We start from the raw sequence: 18825 nt of genomic DNA on the forward strand, positions 1-18825 counted from the left end.
TCCTTACCTGTTAAATTTTGCAGAGGCAACAAAAGGCCTTTAGCACTCAGGTGTCCAAAAAAACACCTGGCATATACATTTTATAGATTCTTGGAGAATGTGGCTTTCCAGCTCCAGGTCCACCCGGTGAACTATGGGCCAGAGAATTTTGCACAGAGACAAGCCTCATTTTCCACAATTAGCTTTAAAGTACCTTCAGGAAATGATTTTCTCAGCTCATCTCCCTGCCTTCCCTGATTTGGATCACAGGGCAATCTGTTTAAATGACTAATTACAGAAATCATTAAAGGCAAATGTCTTTGAATACCCATATCCCAAGTTTTACAAGTCCTGCTTGATGTGACAGTGATGAAACCACTTAATAGTCCAGCACAGGCGGATATTTAAAAAAAAAAAAGGTGACCATATGTGGCTCAGATTCCTAACTTTCAGATTTCACACTTAACGTTTGTCATTCTGTTACTGGGCACCTGTTAAAATTCTATTTTAAAATGTTAATGTATGTTGTTTAGAAAAAAATCAGGGAAAAGGGAAAGTTTGGGTTAAGTCATCATCTTTTTATCACTAAAATCATGGCAGAAAATGTTTCTCATAACACCAATCAGGAGTGTAATGAGAATATACTCTTCTACTCTCAATCTTTTATCAGAAGAAAGAACCCATTGAGGAAGCAGATTAGTCTAAAGGAAATGGAAGATGATCTAAGAATCAGGGATACTTTTGAAATCATCTTGGTCATCGGTATGAAACCCCAGTGAGGAAAAGGATGGTGGTCAAAGGCAGTGGTAGCCCTCGACAGTTGTAAAAAAACAAACACATTTGTGCTTCATCACCCGTAAAGGTCAGGAAGTGAAGAGAGATGTCAAGCTGAATTGCACCCCTTTCAGGTGTGTCAATCAAGCCCTAGGAGACAACCTTTCAGTATAATTGCCCTGTATTTCCTTCCTTCAAAGGGATACCCATTTGCTAAAAACGTAATTATCCTATTTGAAGCCATTGAAGCCATGTGGTTGCTGTACACAGTCCAATGGTCCCTTCAAGTGTGATTTCCCTAGATTGTAGAGTTTAGGAGGTTTTGGGGGTATTACAGAAGAAGAAAGGGCACCGGCTGTACTGAAGATATTATAAACCACGGTGAGTTAACCTGTACAAAAGAATCAGGATCAGATGTGACTTTGGGGTCTTGTTTGAAGTTGAACTGCACTCTTCACATGGAAATCTGTAGGCACTTAATAAGCTCATACCCTGTTTCTTTTCCATCCCCTCTCATTTTTTTCACAGATGAAGAGTGGTTTTTATCCATGGCATATACATGAAAATGATGAACGAGAATTTCTGTTACTATTCCATTCTCCACTCCACATCTGTCTTTGACATGGCAGAGGTCTATGGTCAAAAGATAGGAATACCCTGTGTTGACAATTCTTTAGAGCAATACTTTCTATGAATAATTAATAGCCTAGAAAGATGAAGTGTCCTTTTTCTAGTTTTCACTTTCTCACAGAGTTCAGCACCTTGTGTAATTTTAGAATGGGAAAGGACAGTTCAGATTTCCTTGGCTCAGTAAGCTCTGGATTCATAAACAAGAAGCAGATTCTCTTTCCATTCAATCTCTAATCCTTTATAAACACAAAGCCATAAAGAAGAGATTTTAGAATCTTAGATTAGATCATTTTTAATGTTGATTAAAGAGAAAATTCTGAGGGAGGTACTATGATCAAGGGCAGTTGATGAGAACATATAATTGTTTTCCTCCTCCTCCTTTACCTCTTTCTCCATCTTTTCTTTCCCTTCTATCCTCTTTCTTTTCTCCCTCCTTCTTCTTACCATAATTATTATTTTGATAGCTTGTAAATAATCTGGAGTTTATTACTTACATCCAATGATGGAGAATGTTTTACCTTGGCACAAACATTTGCACAATAGTAGACACATTTTCAGATATAGATTTTGAAGAATACCACTAATCTCCTACTCTGAGACTTTTTGTTAATTTTTTTTAACTCATGGAATTCATTTTTCAACTCATTTTACTGATATTTATTGATAAACTACCTGTCAGACACAAGGTTGGGAAGTACAATATTGCTTTAGTTATGTTTATATTAGTCTAGAAGACTCCAATTACTATCATGTATTAAGAAATAACTGTATAACTAAACCCTGGAGGTTCTGAAAAAAATTAATACTCAAATACTAGACATCAACTCTAAGAAGTAAAAACATCTGCATTGCTTCTCCCTTGAAAAATATACTTCATAAAGGTATTGCTCAGGTGCAGTCAAACCATGGAATTAGTCACATTTCCTGATGAAATGTTATTGATTGTTCCAGAATATGAAGTATTTCACTTCACTTCTTTCTCCAAATATACTGAGATATCAGTGTCTCTCATTGTACAGTAGCAACTACTGGGCAATGGCTTGAGGATTGGATGAGCTTGGAATGTTAGTGCTGAAACAGATTAGATTAAATATTTAGGAAAAGAATTAACCAAGAAGAGAAAAAAAATTATACGTGGAAAACAATATGATATTGATGAATAAATCTGAAGAAGAAACACATAAATGGAAAGATGCCATCTGTTCACAGATTGCAAATATTAATATTGTTAAAATGTTTATACTACCTAGAGCTATCTACAGATTTGATACAATTCCTATCAAAATTCCAGTGGCATTTTTCACAGGAATAGAAAAAACAATTCTCAAATTCATATGGAACCACAAAAGACTCTGAAAAGCCAAAGCAATCTTGAGCAAGAAGGACAATAGTAGAGGCATCATATTTCCTGATTTCAAAATAGTCACAAAGCTACAGTGATTGAAACAGTATGGCATTGGCATAAGTACAGACATACGGACCATTGGAACAGAGGTCTCTAAAATAATTCCATGCATTTATAGCCAACTGATGTTTGACAAGGGGTGCCAAGAACACACAATTGGGAAAGGATAGTCTCTTCAATAAATGGTGTTGGGTAAACTGCAGCTCCACATGCAGAAGAATGAAACTGGACCCCTATCTCATATTATGTACAAAAATCAACTACAATGATTAAAGAGTTAAAGGTAAGACCTGAAACACTAAAACTACTGGAACAAAACATAGGAGAAGAGGTTCTTGACATCAGCCTGGGCAATAATTTTTTTAGATATTACCCCAAAAGTACAGACAGTAATAGCAAAATAGATAAATGGGATTACATCAAACTAAAAACTCCTGCACATCAAACAATCAGCAGAATGAAGAGACAACTTAGGGAATAAAAGAAAATATTTGCAAATCATCCATCTGATAAGAGGTTAGTATGTAAAATATATAAGGTACTCAAACAACTCAATAGCAAAAATCAAATAACATGATTTAAAAATAAGTAAAGGGCCTAAATGAGCTATTCCTTAAAAGAAGATGTGTAATTATAGGAAACAAACTTAGGTTTGATGGAGGGGAGATGGATGAGGGGATGGGGTAACTGGGTGATAGGCATTAAGGAGGGTACATCATATAATGAGCAGTGGGTGTTACATGCAACTGATGAATCCCTGAATTCTATCTCTGAAACTAATAATAAATTATATGTTAATTAATTGAATTTAAATAAAATAAAATTTTAAAAAAGAAAGCAAAAGAAGATATGAAAAAACCAACAGGTATTCAGAAAGGTGCTCAATTTCACTAACCATCAGGGAAATGAAATCAATACCATAATGATCCTCACCAATACTTGTTTGAACGACTAATATCAAATAGACAAGAGATAACAAGTGTTGATGAGGATGTGGAGGAAAGAGAGCCCTTGCACACTGTTGGTAGGAATGCAGCCCAGTGCAGCCATTATGAAAAACAGTATGGAAGATCCTCAAAAAGTTAAAAGTAGAAAAACTTTATGATCCAGGAACCCTGATCCCACTTCTGGATACAGATCCAAAGGAAATGAAATCCGTATTTTGAATGAAGGATATCTGCACTCCCATGTTTATTGCAGCGCTATCAGTAGCCAAGATATGGAAACAATTTAAGTTGTCTGTTGACAGATAAGTGGATAAAGAAAATATGGTATACGCACACACAGAGACAAAGATACAGGAGTATTACTCAACCTTAATAAAAGGAAATCCTGCTTTTTGCAATAACAAGGATGAACCTTGAGGGCATTATCCTAAGTAAAATAAGCCGGACAGAAGGACAACTACTGCATGATGCTCCTTATATGTGGGATCTAAAAAGGCTGAACTCATAAAAGCAGAGAGTAGAATGGTGGCTGCCAGGGGCTGAGGAGTGGGGAAATGGGGGAAATGTTGGTCAAAGGGTGCAAAGTTCCCATTTCTGCAAGATAAATAAGTTCTGGAGATCTATAACATATGACATGGTGATTAAGGTTAATAATACTATATTATATACTTGAAATTTACTAAGAAAGCAGACCTGAAGTATTTTCATCACATATATACACACATGGTAACTACCGAAGTGACAGAGATGTTAATTAGCTTGGTTGTGGTTATCTTTTCACATAGTCAAAAAATCAGGTTGTACATCTCATAGACAACTATTATTTGTCAATTATACCTCAATAAATCTGGAAAAAAAGAAAAAGTGGGGAAGGGTGAGAGGATGGGGTGGGGCAGGATTGGGAATCTGGAATTAGACATGTTAAGTTATTAAACAAAAAAAGTGAGGATGTCAAACGGGCAGTGTTTATATGAGTTCTACAATTCAGGAGAGAAATCTGAGCTGAAGTTACAAAAGTAGTGGTTTTGTAGGCTCCACATGGTTATAAAGGTGTCCATGGTAATGAAGGCCATCTTATAATGGCACCATGTGGAACATTTAGTCTCTGAGGTAAAGGGGTAGAGAGACAAGGAGAGACATGCTGGCTTTTAACCACTTCTTAAACTGGTTAATTGCAATGCTTTAACCTGCATATCTAATTTCTGCTCAGAGTCTACTGGCCAGAATTAACCCCAACATGACTGAAAGGAATCTGAAAAATATAGGTAAGCACATGGACTATTGGTATTAATGATCATTAACTTAGAGAGAGAAGATAATTACTAGAGTGGTATATATGGATAAGCAGGAGGGGAAGGATTCTATTGTGCAAGTGTTTGGGCTGGCTCTAGGGGGGCATGGGTAATTTATCTACAAACCCAAGATTCTACGAGAACAGAATTCTGTGGGTTGGTGGGCAGATGGGTGGTGGAGGCAGCCTGGCATGCTCTTCTGGTTGCTTCATTTTTCTAAGTGAAGGAGGAAGCAAGGTCATCAACAGAGTGTGACAATGGAGGAGTTGGCAACGGGGATTTAAAGCAAGAGGAGAAAGAGTGAAATGGTCATCTAGGAGAGTGAATAGTGGAAAGGCCATGACAAGAGGATGACCAGGTGGCTGTGCGAAGCCATCGTCTCTCAGCAACCAGCTCTCTATACTTGGCTTCATGATGTTGGGATAGGGACTGCGTTCATGGACTTAGCACAGAACAGTATTCAGTTAATTTCCCTATCCAGAGTAACATACTCTTGTCCAGCAGACTTTAATAGCTATTAATAAGAAGATTAAGCATTCAATTCTTTCATATGTTATGTTTTAAACACTAGATATGTACATTTAAATTCTAGCATTGAGGGATGCCTGTGTGGCTCAGAGGTTGAGCATCTGTCTTTGGTTCAGGGCGTGATCCTGGGGTTCCGGGATCAAGTCCCGCATCGGGCTCTCTGTGAGGAGCCTGCTTCTCCCTCTGTCTATGTCTCTGCTTCTCTCTCTGTCTCTCATGAATAAATAAATAAAATCTTAAAAAATAAATAAATAAATTCTAGCATTGAATTCATTTGCCCCTGGTTCTAATCCAGGACATTTTTCTAGCTGCAAGGTTTTGGCTACATCATGAAGTAGAGTTACGTTTCTCATAATAAAATGGGGATACTGACTATTGCCATCTTTATCACAAGGTTGTTGTGATTGTTAGATAACTAAAATGACCTCCTCATTGTAGCCTGCACATAGCATGGACTACGAACATAAAAAGTGTCCTCCTTTTGTGAACTAGATACTTGCATTTAAAACATGAACTTGTGGGCTCAGTGGTTGAGCGCCTGCCTTTGGCCCAGGGCATGATCCTGGAGACCCGGGATTGAGTCCCATATCCAGCCTCCTACATGGAGCCTGCTTCTCCCTCTGCCTGTGTCTCTGTCTCTCTGTCTCTCTCTGTCTCTCATGAATAAATAAATAAAATCTTAAAAAAAAACATGAACTTGTTAATAAGCACATTGATGTGGTGTCATGAAAGGTATGGGTTCTTTATTTTAAAAGAAAGATGAATGGACTCACATGAAGCATCCAATGATCAAAATATACCAGGAAAAGATCTCTGGCCCATATTAGGGACCTTTAAAATTTAGATTCATTCTGTTGAATATACAAATATTTTAAGGAATTTAGGGAAATAAATAGGAAATGGAAAAAAGAAGGAAAAAGGAGCTTCCAAATAAAGAGAAAGTTATAATGCAAATTTCTAGGGTCTGACAAAATTTAGAAGGTATTTACAGAAAAGTGTATTAAGATAATGCATATAAAATGCCCAGCATAAGTAAGTATAAATTCCTCTCCTTTCACATACTAAAACAGAATAGGCAGAGAGAGTGGAGATATAGGGTAAAGGATGGTGTATGGTGTAAGAGAGAAGGGTAACATGTTGGGGATAATAATGAAAACTGATCTACAAATTATATAAATTGTGGGTGAAGGGCATTGAAATAACATGATGCAAGCATAAGACAAAATGGCATTTCCCTCCTTGCTTAGTGATGTCAAATAGAAATTGGGTATTTGAAATACTAATGCCAATATAGGACAGAATTTAAGTCACCCTAAAACTGTCTTTGCTTTTTCATCCACTTGTTTATTTAATGAGTGCTTAGTAGCTGCCAAGTATGGGCTAAGCTCTGTGGTAGGCATGGGCATCTACGAGTGACCAAGACACTCACTCTCTAATGGGGAATATGGACAATAGACCAATAAATAAAGACTTAAATGAGAAATGTTCAGATATTGATAAATGTGAAAATAAAGTAAGAAAACTTCATTTAAAATGGAGTTAGAAAGCCCTGAAGTGGGAGATCTCATGCATGTGGCCCTCACTGCAGCCTGCAAAACCAATAGGAAGGAGAAAGATAAGGAACATTTTAACAAGGCAGGGCCCTTTTCACATAGGAATTCAACTCCTGCCTTTACAAAAAGGCAGGAAGATCCCTCCCTGCTTCAGCAATAGTGCAGGACCTACCACTGGCAGCCAATGGGAAACCACACAATCTCAGACTCTTGTTCTTCAATAAGCTTTTGTTCAGAATAACCCTCCCCAATTTTATCCTAAAACCTAATAAAAGCTGACCTTCCCATTATCTCTTTGGACTTGCCTCTGGTTTACTGTAGTTTGCTTTTCCTGAAGCATAATTCCTCTGTTATGCCCAAATAAACTCCTTTTTTTTTTTTTACTTAAATTAATAAGTAAGTCATATGACTTAGGGGCTGAGCCTGAATATCAGGAAGGAGCCCGACATACAAAGGGGCAGAGGTAAAGGGAGTCCAGTGTGAGCAAAGGCTGAGGTAGGAAGAACTTGACATGCTTGAGGAAGAGAAAGGAAGTCATGGTGCCTGAGCATTGTGAGCAAGGCTAGGGGAAGAGGGAAGAGCTAGGCTGGTAAGGGTAAAGCCTTGTGGGCCATGATAAGGAATTGGAATTTTAGTAAATGCAGAGCTCTCCATGGGGTGGAAGGGGAAAGTACCACAGATGCTTGACATGTTGCTATTTGGCAGATTTGTGTCTTGGCAAAACACATTTTCAGACAAATTGATCAAAGATTGACCAAGTACCCCAAAACCCCTTGTAAAAAATTCTTTGCTTTCAAAGACATGAACAGAAATCTCACAGAGGAAGACACAGACATGGCCAAAAGACAGATGAGAAAATGCTCCGCATCACTGGCCAACAGGGAAATACAAATCAAAACCACAATGAGATACCACCTCACACCAGTGAGAATGGGGAAAACTAACAAGACAGGAAACCACAAATGTTGGAGAGGATGTGGAGAAGGGGGAACCCTCTTGCTCTGTTGGTGGGAATGTGAACTGGTGCAGCCACTCTGGAAAACTATGTAGAGGTTCCTCAAAGAGTTTAAAATAGATCTGCCCTACGACCCAGCAATTGCACTGCTGGGGATTTACCCCAAAGATTCAGATGCAGTGAAACGCTGGAAAACCTGCACCCCGATGTTTATAGCAGCAATGTCCGCAAGAGCCAAACTGTGGAAGGAGCCTCGGTGTCCATCGAAAGATGAATGGATAAAGAAGCTGTGGTCTATGTATACAATGGAATATTACTCAGCCATTAGAAACGACAAATACCCACCATTTGCTTCGATGTGGATGGACCTGGAGGGTATTATGCTGAGTGAAATAAGTCAATAGGAAAAGGACAAACATTATATGGTCTCACTCATTTGGGGAATATAAAAATTAGTGAAAGGGGATAAAGGGAAAGGGAGAGAGAGTGAGTGAAAATATCAGTGAGGGTGACAAAACATAAGAGACATCTAACTCTGGGAAATGAACAAGGGGTAGTGGAAGGGGAGGTGGGCGGGAGGTTGGGGTTTTTGGGTGATGGGCACTGAGAGGGACACTTGGCAGGATGAGCACTGGGTGTTATGCTATATGTTGACAAATTCAACTCCAATAAAAAAAAATTCTTTGCTTTCAACACACACACACACACACACACGTGCAGGCATGTGTGCAAAGTGAAGCACTGCCCTCAGGGAAATACAATCCATGATCAGTGTCAGGAGAATCACCAGGAGGAGATGGGAGATGAGATAACTATTAGTCTCCTCTCCATGCTCCTGAGATGCATCTCTTCTTTGGAGTCCTTCTCCTACCTACCATCACTACCATTTAAACAAGATAATAATAAATAAACCCATACTTGGATATCTTTCCTTTTTGACTATGATGGTATGGCTTCCTCCTCTAGGTCTACAGGAGCTATCCCCCTTCCTTCATGCAGCCGCCAGGGAGAAGTCATGGTACCCAGACAATTTCCACCATGAATTTCAAGGCCCATATCCTAATCCATATCTGGCACAACCATGGCCTCTATCCAGAGGAGGAATTATAAAGTTTATTAAGCAAGTACATAGATACAATGCTTACTTATAAATCTTGTGCCTTTTCAGAAATTAAGTTCTGAGACTATACATTACACACAGGATTAAAAACCAAACTTTTCAATATGGGGTCATCTGGTTTGATTTCATTTTTCAGTTTCATCCACTATCACTTCTCCCAGGCATCCTATACTCGTAGCACACTGAGCTCTGCATCTGTTCACAAGTGGCCATACTAGTTCATGGCTCTGCACTCTGGCTCACTTTCCCTATATGAAATATGCTTGCTTCTCTTCTCCTACTCCTTAAAAACTCATATTCTACAAACTTCAAGTTATAAGATAAATACATTCCAGGGATGTAATGTGTGACTATAGTTAACAATACTTTACTGTATATTTGAAAGCTGCTAAGACAGTAGATCTTAAAAGTTCTCCTCATAGCAACAACAAAAAAATCTTGTATCTATGTCAGGTAACGGATGTTAATTAAACTTATTGTGATGATCATTTCAGTATATATACATGCATATATCAAATAATTATGTTATACACCTTAAATTTATACAATATTATATGTCAATTATATCTCAACAAAACTCCAAGGAAATAAAGACTCCTATTCATTCTCTAAGGCCTTGCCAAAGACCACCTCTTTCCAAAGCTTCTCTGACTTCCACCCTCAGAAAAATTAGTTCTTCCACCTGCTTTGCTTATTCAACACTTTGTAGGCATTTATTACATTCCACAAAAAAATATTTACTTACAAATTTGACTTTCCCAATTAGATTTCAAGTATCTCAAAAGCAGTGATCTTTGTCTTATTTAGCTTTGTATCCTCCCCTAGAACCCATCCTATGCCTAGCATCTAAGTAATCACAGGATTGTTTATTGAACAAATAATTATGGAATATATTAATTTTTTTATTTTTTTAAGATTTCATTTATTTATTCATGAGAGATACACAGAGAGAGCCAGAGACATAGGCAGAGGAAGAAGCAAGCTCCCTGTAGGGAGCCTATTGTGGGACTTGATCCCAGAACCCTGGGATCACTCCTGAGCCAAAGGCAGATGTTCAACCACCGAGCCACCCAAGTGCCCCTATATTAATTTTTTTTAAAGATTTATTTATTTGTGAGAGGGAAGCCGGGGGGGGGGGGGGGGGCGGGGGGCGGGGAGAGGAGAGGCAGAAGGAGAGATTCTTCAAGCAGACGCCCCGCTGAGTGCAGAGACTGAGATGAGGCTCCACTTGATCCTCTAGACCCAGGAGATCATGACCTGAGCTGAAACCAAGAGCCAGACATTCAACTGACCAAGCCAAGCATGCACCCTGGAATACACTAACTTTTAAAATATAGGAGAGGTTCGTGGATGCCTGCCTGAGCCTTTAAGAAAGCAGAGTGCAGGGAGCAAATGGAAATAGAGGGTAGCAAGTGTAACAAGACGGGTATCAACAGAACCAATTATGTCATTGTAAATCATTCACAGCCGACTCTGGAGCTGTCTCACTACAAGTAAAATGGGAAGAAGAATCTTCTTGATCTTTTTTACTCCCTGCACTTGTTATGGAGACCAAATGGGAAATCTTGGGCAAAAGCACTTTGTAGACTGTAAACTATCACATAATCAGCGGCTATTATTATCATTATTTTATTATTACTACTCACTGTAGAAATTGTATCATATAGATTTGCCTCTTTTCATAGGACTTTATAGCTGCCCCTTTTCTGCTCCCCAACCTTCAACATATCTAAAACACACACAGTTGTATACACAATGACTATTTGCTTCTTTGAATTGTAGAGAATTGCTTATTGAAGTTTTCCTGCAAGACCACTTGACCATGAGGTTGCAAATACAAAACCATTTAGGCTGAGAAATAATTCTTTAGGCCATAACTATTGTACTCTGTTCAGCAAACATTGACTGAGCAGCTTTTATACACCAGACACTATATTTGAAGAACTCAAAGTAATTCAATGGCAAATGAAGCACAGGGTCTGATCTGAAGTTTCCCCACTGTAAGTCAAATTTATAAAACAGGATTTTAATAGGAAGTCTTACTTAACTTGTTGTGGGAATGTGAACACAGACTTCTTGGAATGCCATTTACCTGGCTCAAGGAGGTAATAAAGAAAGCAATTACAGGGTGCATTTTGTGACTTAGAATAGAATCCTGTTACTAATTAACATGTTGGAGGAGTCAGCTCCTGTACTGATGTTATGTCGGAATTCAGGACACCCTTGAAACCCTTGGGCTTCAAACAATTTTTGGAAGGATTAGAGGTCAAGGACTGGGTGATTCTAGAAGGTATGGTTGGCCTGAAAAAGTCAGCCCAATTTCCTAACAAGAAAGGGAACCTGGCATCTATTCTAGGAGAAGTATTACTGGAGTGGTAAAGTCATATACTCCCAAATGAGTTTAGGCCTCTTAAAATGAGGGTTTGGCAGTGGTGTTTATTCAAATTAGGGTTTTGATTTATTATAAGGGAAAAGTCTCTGTTTTCCAGTGGATCAATCCAGCTGACAGGAGTGAGATGGGGGCAGAAGAAAAAGCAGCAGCCTGATTGATGTAGGTTCCTATACATCACATGCCTCTTTATGAGGAATTAGCATCTTAGACAGGAGGGCTTGGAGAATTTTAATGTTAAATTGATTAGAAGCCAAATAATTTGGTTTAGTCAGAGAGGCCCTACAGGTTTCCTGGGAGCCCTGACTGCACTGGGCCAGATGGTCTTTTTTGGCTGTGTTGTTCCCAGCCACACACCCAGCCAGCTCTCTGCTCCCAGCTCTACTCAGAACTGGGGAGGCTGCCCCCCCACATGCTGTACCTTCCCAGCACTTGGTGAATATTTAATAATCAAAATCACATTAGTAGCTCAAGCTTGGCATCTCCCTTCCAAAGTCTTGGACAGGCTGCTAGAAGGAAGGAACCTTTTCCTCATTATAAATGATAATCATGATAGCCATATATTGTTGATATAATATCCATAAGAATGATGACAGAAGTTAGCCAGGTGTCAGGTACTGGGATGAGAAATTAAATACATTTTCCTCTTTAACTCTCAACAAGCTTCATGATATATATGATATCCTCCATGTGACAGATGGGAGACAGCTCACGGGGGTGAAGTGACTGGACCAGAGCTGGTAAGTGATAGAACATAGATTCAAACCCAGGATTGTGTCATTCCCAAACACATGCTCTAAAACTTTATTTTATATTCCTTATTTCTCATTATGGCTACATGTATAACATGAAAATATAACTTGAGGGGCAAGAGGGAGTCTCCTTAACCAAAGAGACAAAACTGCTTGCTAGTCATAGAAAGTGAGGTGGTAAGGTAGGGGTTGGATTAAGCAGACTCAAAGTAAAGTATTCCTGTTCTTTTTTTTTTTTTTTTTTTTTTGAGAGCGAGAGAGTGAGAAAGGATGCATGTGTGTGAGTGAGCAAGGGGGAGGGCCAGAGAGAGAGGGAGAGAGGGAGAGAGAGAGAGAGTCTCAAGCAGGCTCTATGATCATCATGGGGCCGGATGCAGGACTCTATCTCACAACCCTGGGATCATGACCTGAGCTGAAATCAAGAGTCTGATGCTTAACTTACTCAACCACCCAGGTACTCCAATATTTCTGTTCTTGTGCATTCTGGTTCCTGAGGCCACATCCCTAAGGAGAAATGAGTTTACCTCATTTGAGGAAGCCAATTGTGTGAATAATGGTGATGTTGATGGCCACAGAGCTTCAGAGAAAATCCTCCCAGCTGTTGGATAATACTCAAAATATTAGCAAGGTTCATGAGCTATAGAACTATAAACACAATCTGTACATGCTACGTCCTGAAAACATTGTCCAAAGAAATTCATTCATTCATTAAATAGGCCTCAATTTATTCTACTTAAAGAATGGGTAACTAGAATTTTATATGTACATAAATATGTATATTTTTTAGTAGATTGGTGGAAAGTTATGTTTCTGTTATAAATATATTATTTATTTTAATTTAAAATTTTTATTTATTTATTTGAAAGAGAGAGCACTCCAGGGTCCATGAGGGGGGAGAGGCAGAGAGTGAAGGGAAAAAAGGGAGGAAAGAGACAAGTAGACTCCCCAGTGAGCCCAATGTTGGTCTCCATCTCTCCACCCTGAGATCATGACCTGAGCCAAAATCAAGAGTAGGAAGCTCAAACTACTGGCCCACTCAGGAGCCCCTCTATTACTCATTTTAAAAATAAACTTCGAAAAACAATCACCTTCAACATAAAATGCTTAATTAATATATACTTAATGTAGAGTTCTACATCTATAGTCTCTGAATTTTCCATATGCAAAAAAAATATGCAAAACAAAATTAAATGATTAGCTTTTTCCACTGCATTCCCCCTGTTTCTCATACTCTGGATTTGGGGAAGGCAGACATTTATGTAGAACTTCAAAAAAGACATTTTTGCATAGGAGGGTGATCACTGCTCTCTTGTACAAGTCATTAGAGGGAAAGAAAAAGTCCAAAATTTCCATACTTTCTTGTCATCATTAAAGCCTGGCTGTAGTTGCCAAATGACTCACAACCACTCAAGCAAGAGAGCCCAAGATCTGGGTGTGACCTTGTGCATCTCACATTAAGGTAATTAGACTGTGCTATCAGGAGCAGACTATAGGATTGCTGGGCAGGTGTGTGTGTGTGGGGGGGGGGACTTCCACTAAGTAAAGAAGATACTAATCCAAGACTTGCTATAAGGCAGGAAATGCAGGGAAGGTATATGACAGCTTAATGGAAGTTGCTGAAATATGGACTGCTTCCCATTTTTGCAAAGCTTCTTAAGTGCAAAATGTCTTATAGGTGCAGAAAGTACTTCTGCCAGTGATGGTCGCATTTGTCAAAAGGCCTCCTCCAGTAGTACATACCCAAGGCAGATAGATGACTAGTGATTTCTTCTTGAAGTCTTAGTCTACTTTCATTCATTCATGTATCCAAATGATATAACTGGTGTATGGAACATGTTTATCAATCCACTCTCCTCTGGACCACAAAGCTAATCATTACAGGCAGCGTCATGTAAGAGTTCTAGGGATCTGGAGCCGGACTGTGAATGTGAGCCAGGTGTGAATCCCAGTTCAGTTTTTTGCTGGTTGTCTGACATCAGTTGCTGAAATTTTGTGTCCCATCTATAAAAGAGGGATGCTCAAATTATCTACCTGACAGTGTCGTAGAGCTAACATTTAAAGTACCTAGAAGAATTTCTGGCTTGTTATTATTATGTCACATCCCAGCTTAAAATCCTTCATATAATTTCTCAGTGCTCTTAGAATAAAATCTAAAATGCAAACTACAGTTCACAAGGTCTTCCATGACCCATCTCTACAGTCTCACGTGGCACCTCTCTTCCTTCTGTTCTTATTCCAGCCACATTCCCATTCATCAGACATCCCAACTTTCTCCTTCAGGGACTTGGCATATTATAATCTTCTCTCTCAGAAAATTCCCACCTTCTTCCTTACAGAATAAGGGTTAAATTTTCAAGCTTGATTTAAATGATGCACTTAGGCCTGGATTAGATCCCTTATATTGCACCCCCATAGCATCCTGAACTCCTCTTTTGTAGCACTAATCACATTTATAATTAAACATAGATTTTCTGTATTTTTAGAATGTCTCTTCCTCCACCCTATATTGACTGTACTTGCCAGTGATGAACGCAGTCATTGACAATAATATTGAGTAAATGAATGAATAAATGCAAGCCTACCATGGGTAATGGTTGGTAAGTTGTGTTACATAATAATAAACATGGTTTGCAGTTTATCAATATGGGCCTGATACAAGGTTTTGTAGAAACTTTTTGAGGTAATAGATAAGATTGTAGCATAGACTGAATCCATGATTTCATGGTATTTACTTATCTCCAAACTTATCGAGTCATATCTATTAAATATATACAGCTATTTGCATGACAGTCATAACTCAGCAAAGTGATTTTTGAAAAATGTTCAACTATGATATTTCTAGACTGTTTTTTTAAATAGACCCCAATGGCTGTTCATGCGCCTATCTCTCCACAACATCCTATAATCTTCAAAGACAGAAGTCAGTGACTAAAACATACTGAATTTAACATAAAGCATGCAGAAATGTCATAACTGAAAAAAATAGAAAAGACTGGTTATTCTGTATAACAAGTATTCACTAATACAAATATATGTGTAATATGTATGAACTCAACTAGAGGTTGACACTTTAAGAGTGCTATTACTTATAATTATCTAAGTGCTGATAATGGCCAGGCTAGGACCACAGCATCTAACCTCTCCGTGCCACATTCTTGATAAGCAGCTATGCCTACTGCTGTGTATCATCTGTCACGTTCGTTCTGCCTCTTTGCCCTGGTAGCTGCTAAAATGCTTTCTGCTCCAAGTCAGCCTGTCTCAAGTTACCACCTACACCTATTTCTTTCTGCCAAGAAAGGGTCTAGGTTGGATTAAGCTGCTGCAAGTTGGCTGTATGGATCTCCTTTATCAGTGTTTTGGCCTGTCGTGTGTATATATTGGAGCATCTGTAGGTAAAGCCATCAATAATCTTTGGCTTCAGCTTAGCACTTGTGCATCATGGAAGTCAGCATGATTTCAGTTTCTCTAGGAACAATACAGAGAAATAGTTAAGAATATGAACTTTGGAGTCAGATGACCCTGAGTTCGGTCCTGCCTCTGACACGTGCTAATGTGGCTTTGAAAACTTGACTCAGGGGATCCCTGGGTGGCTCAGTGGTTTAGCGTCTGCCTTTGGCCCAGGGCACAATCCTGGAGTCCCGGGATCGAGTCCCATGTCAGGCTCCTGGCATGGACCTGCTTCTCCCTCTTCCTGTGTCTCTGCCTTTCTCTCTCTCTCTATGTCTATCATAAATAATCTTTAAAATTAAAAAAATGACTTTAAAAAAATAAGAAAACTTGACTCAGTTTCTTTAGCTTTTAATAGAACTGTCTTACAGATTGTCACAGGATTTGGGGAGACAATGTAAATGAAGTGATCAGCACGGTGGCTAGTATTATTGTCAGTATTATTACTATACTGATATTACTATTGTTATCTCAAGTTAACCCTGAGCTGATTGCATTTCCTCAATCCACATGACATAGGGCAGGTGCCAGAGACTGCTGTCCTACAATCAAAAGTATATTAAAATATCTGAATAGATAGTTTTATACCCCTTGGGGAAAACTTCAGGCAATTCTTTAGCATCTTCATCCTGATGGAACCACTGTAGTTCAAATAACATTGAAGGGAGGAAGGGCAGATGAAAAGTGAAGACCGATGAAAGACTTGTAAATTGAAAATTATACTTGAGAATCACATGGAAGCCCTTGCTATCTATTTTGCAAATTAGTTTGCTTTTTAAATTTCCAAAAAGCTCAGCCTCACCAACTAGCAAGTCAGCAGGAAGCAAAAATTTTTGTGAGTTTCTTCTATTACACTGCATGTTCTCAATAATTCATTTCATAGAGTATATAAACACATATAATAGATCTTTATGGAGAAACACAAAGGCTCTCTTTTGGAGTTTGATTTTGAAAATTACCATTTCTTTGCACCAGGCAGTTTTGGCCCAGGGCTATTGGGGATGGGGGAGAACAAAGACAGAGGTATGATGAACTTCTAAAAAGACCATTGTTATCCCCTGCCCTCTGACAAACTCTTCTTGTATATGTTAATTGGAGGCCCCTTCCTGGTGATAGGATAGATCCAAGCCACACTTCAGGCTTATAGATAGACGAGCCAAGAGAAAGAGTCTTTCTTGTGGAGTTTTCAGGTAGAAGAACATATACTTTTTTTTCATCTTGGATGACTTATTTGGAATTTTGTTTTTTGCTGTTTGGAATTTTAATCTACTCAATTGGGCATGAGTATGATAATAAAGTGATTGACCCAAGTCTTGAAAATCTATTCCAGGCACTATATTCAGGTTAGAGTCAGATTTGCCCTATTTGCTTGTGGGGCTTCCCTGCTCACCTTCACAGGACTTAGGACCTACTTTCATGCTGACTTTTACTTAATCTTACACATAACTTTTATCTCAGCAAAACCACAGCCTAAAGGACCCCTGGGTGGCTCAGCAGTTGAGTGTCTGCCTTCAGCTCAGATGTCCTGCAATTGAGTCCCACATCAGGCTCCCTGCATAGAGCTTGCTTCTCCCTCTGCCTATGTCTTTGCCTCTCCCTGTGTCTCTCATGAATAAATAAATAAAACTTTAAAAAAAAAACCCACAGCCTAAAACTTATATTTAATAGTACCTGCCACCATTGTAGGTAATTTATAGAGGTGTGTTTATGATACATGTAAATATATATGTACGTGGATACATATACACATACATATATATGTAAACACAACATACATATACAAACAAATCATGTATACATACAAAAATGTGTTATGTGTGTATATATATGATGTCTAATATAAATACATTTACTTAGTTGGTATAAATTTGCTTTACAAATTTTGTAACTCACAAACAATATTTCTACAGCTCTTCTCAACCAGATCAGAGATGAGAGGTGGTCTTCCACAAACATCAGTTTATAATGTACCCAAACATTCAAATGTATTTATATAAGTATTTATTGTATTTCAATATAAATATATCTTTTATTTGTTTATATATAAATATATTTAAATATGTATAATTAATATTTAAATACACTTTATATTTATACTTTATATATATAAAGATTGAAAGAGAAGACCAAGAACAAAGGAAAGACCAAGTTAGGTTGAGTACTCCTGTTCAAATGCAGGAGTTGAAGGCTAGAAGCTATTGGTTGGGTCACAAGTTCTTTCTCTTAAGGCCCTGGCAGTCTGATCCATTGTGCATAATCTGAATCTTATTTAGCAGTATCAGAATGCTTCACTCTGGGGTCCAACAAACTGTGAGCCTTGAGAATGTATAAGTCCCATTCTTGAGAGTCACCTTGAAAGTCAAAATAAATTAAAAGTTCAGGAATGAAAAATATTTTCAACCTCTAAATAAAAGATAACTGTAAAGGTTTTCAGTACACAAAAGAATAAATTTACCAATAGTAGCATGTATCAATGGTTTATGGTAACCACACCCTTTATGATGAATTGGTTCCATATCTACTGTGAGGAGGTGGAGTCGTTCCCTCTAACTCTTGAAATTGAACTGCTTTGTGACTTGCCTTAGTAACAGCATGTAGTGGAAATGAAGGAAGGCTAGTTCTAAGTTTAGGCCTTTAAAGGTCTTGTGGACTTCAGCTCTTTCTTCCTCCTTTTTCTTGGCTAGTCTTCTAGAGGATGAGGCACATGGAGCAGAACAGTCAACCTAGTCATCTCAGATGAAGTACTCACTAGTCATGTGAGAAAGGTCATTCTAGACCAGCAGTCCCCAGCCAACTCACTAGCTAGCTGCAGATTCAGCTGTGAGGCCAACCAAGGGCATCTAAACCCAGAGAGGAAAATTTCCCAGGTAACCCATAGACTTGTGAGAAATAGTAATGCTTGCTGTTTTGAGCTATTAAGTTTTGGAATGGTTCTCACATAGCATTACTGTGACAATCTTAATTGATATACCAAATGTATAGAAATTCAGAGACGGATCTATAGATAAAACAGAGATAAAATAATTGTCAAGACAGTAGCTGATCATTGAAACT

This window comes from Canis lupus, chromosome 13, assembly GCF_011100685.1.
Source record: "Canis lupus familiaris isolate Mischka breed German Shepherd chromosome 13, alternate assembly UU_Cfam_GSD_1.0, whole genome shotgun sequence".
In the NCBI taxonomy this organism is placed as follows: Eukaryota; Metazoa; Chordata; class Mammalia; order Carnivora; family Canidae; genus Canis; species Canis lupus.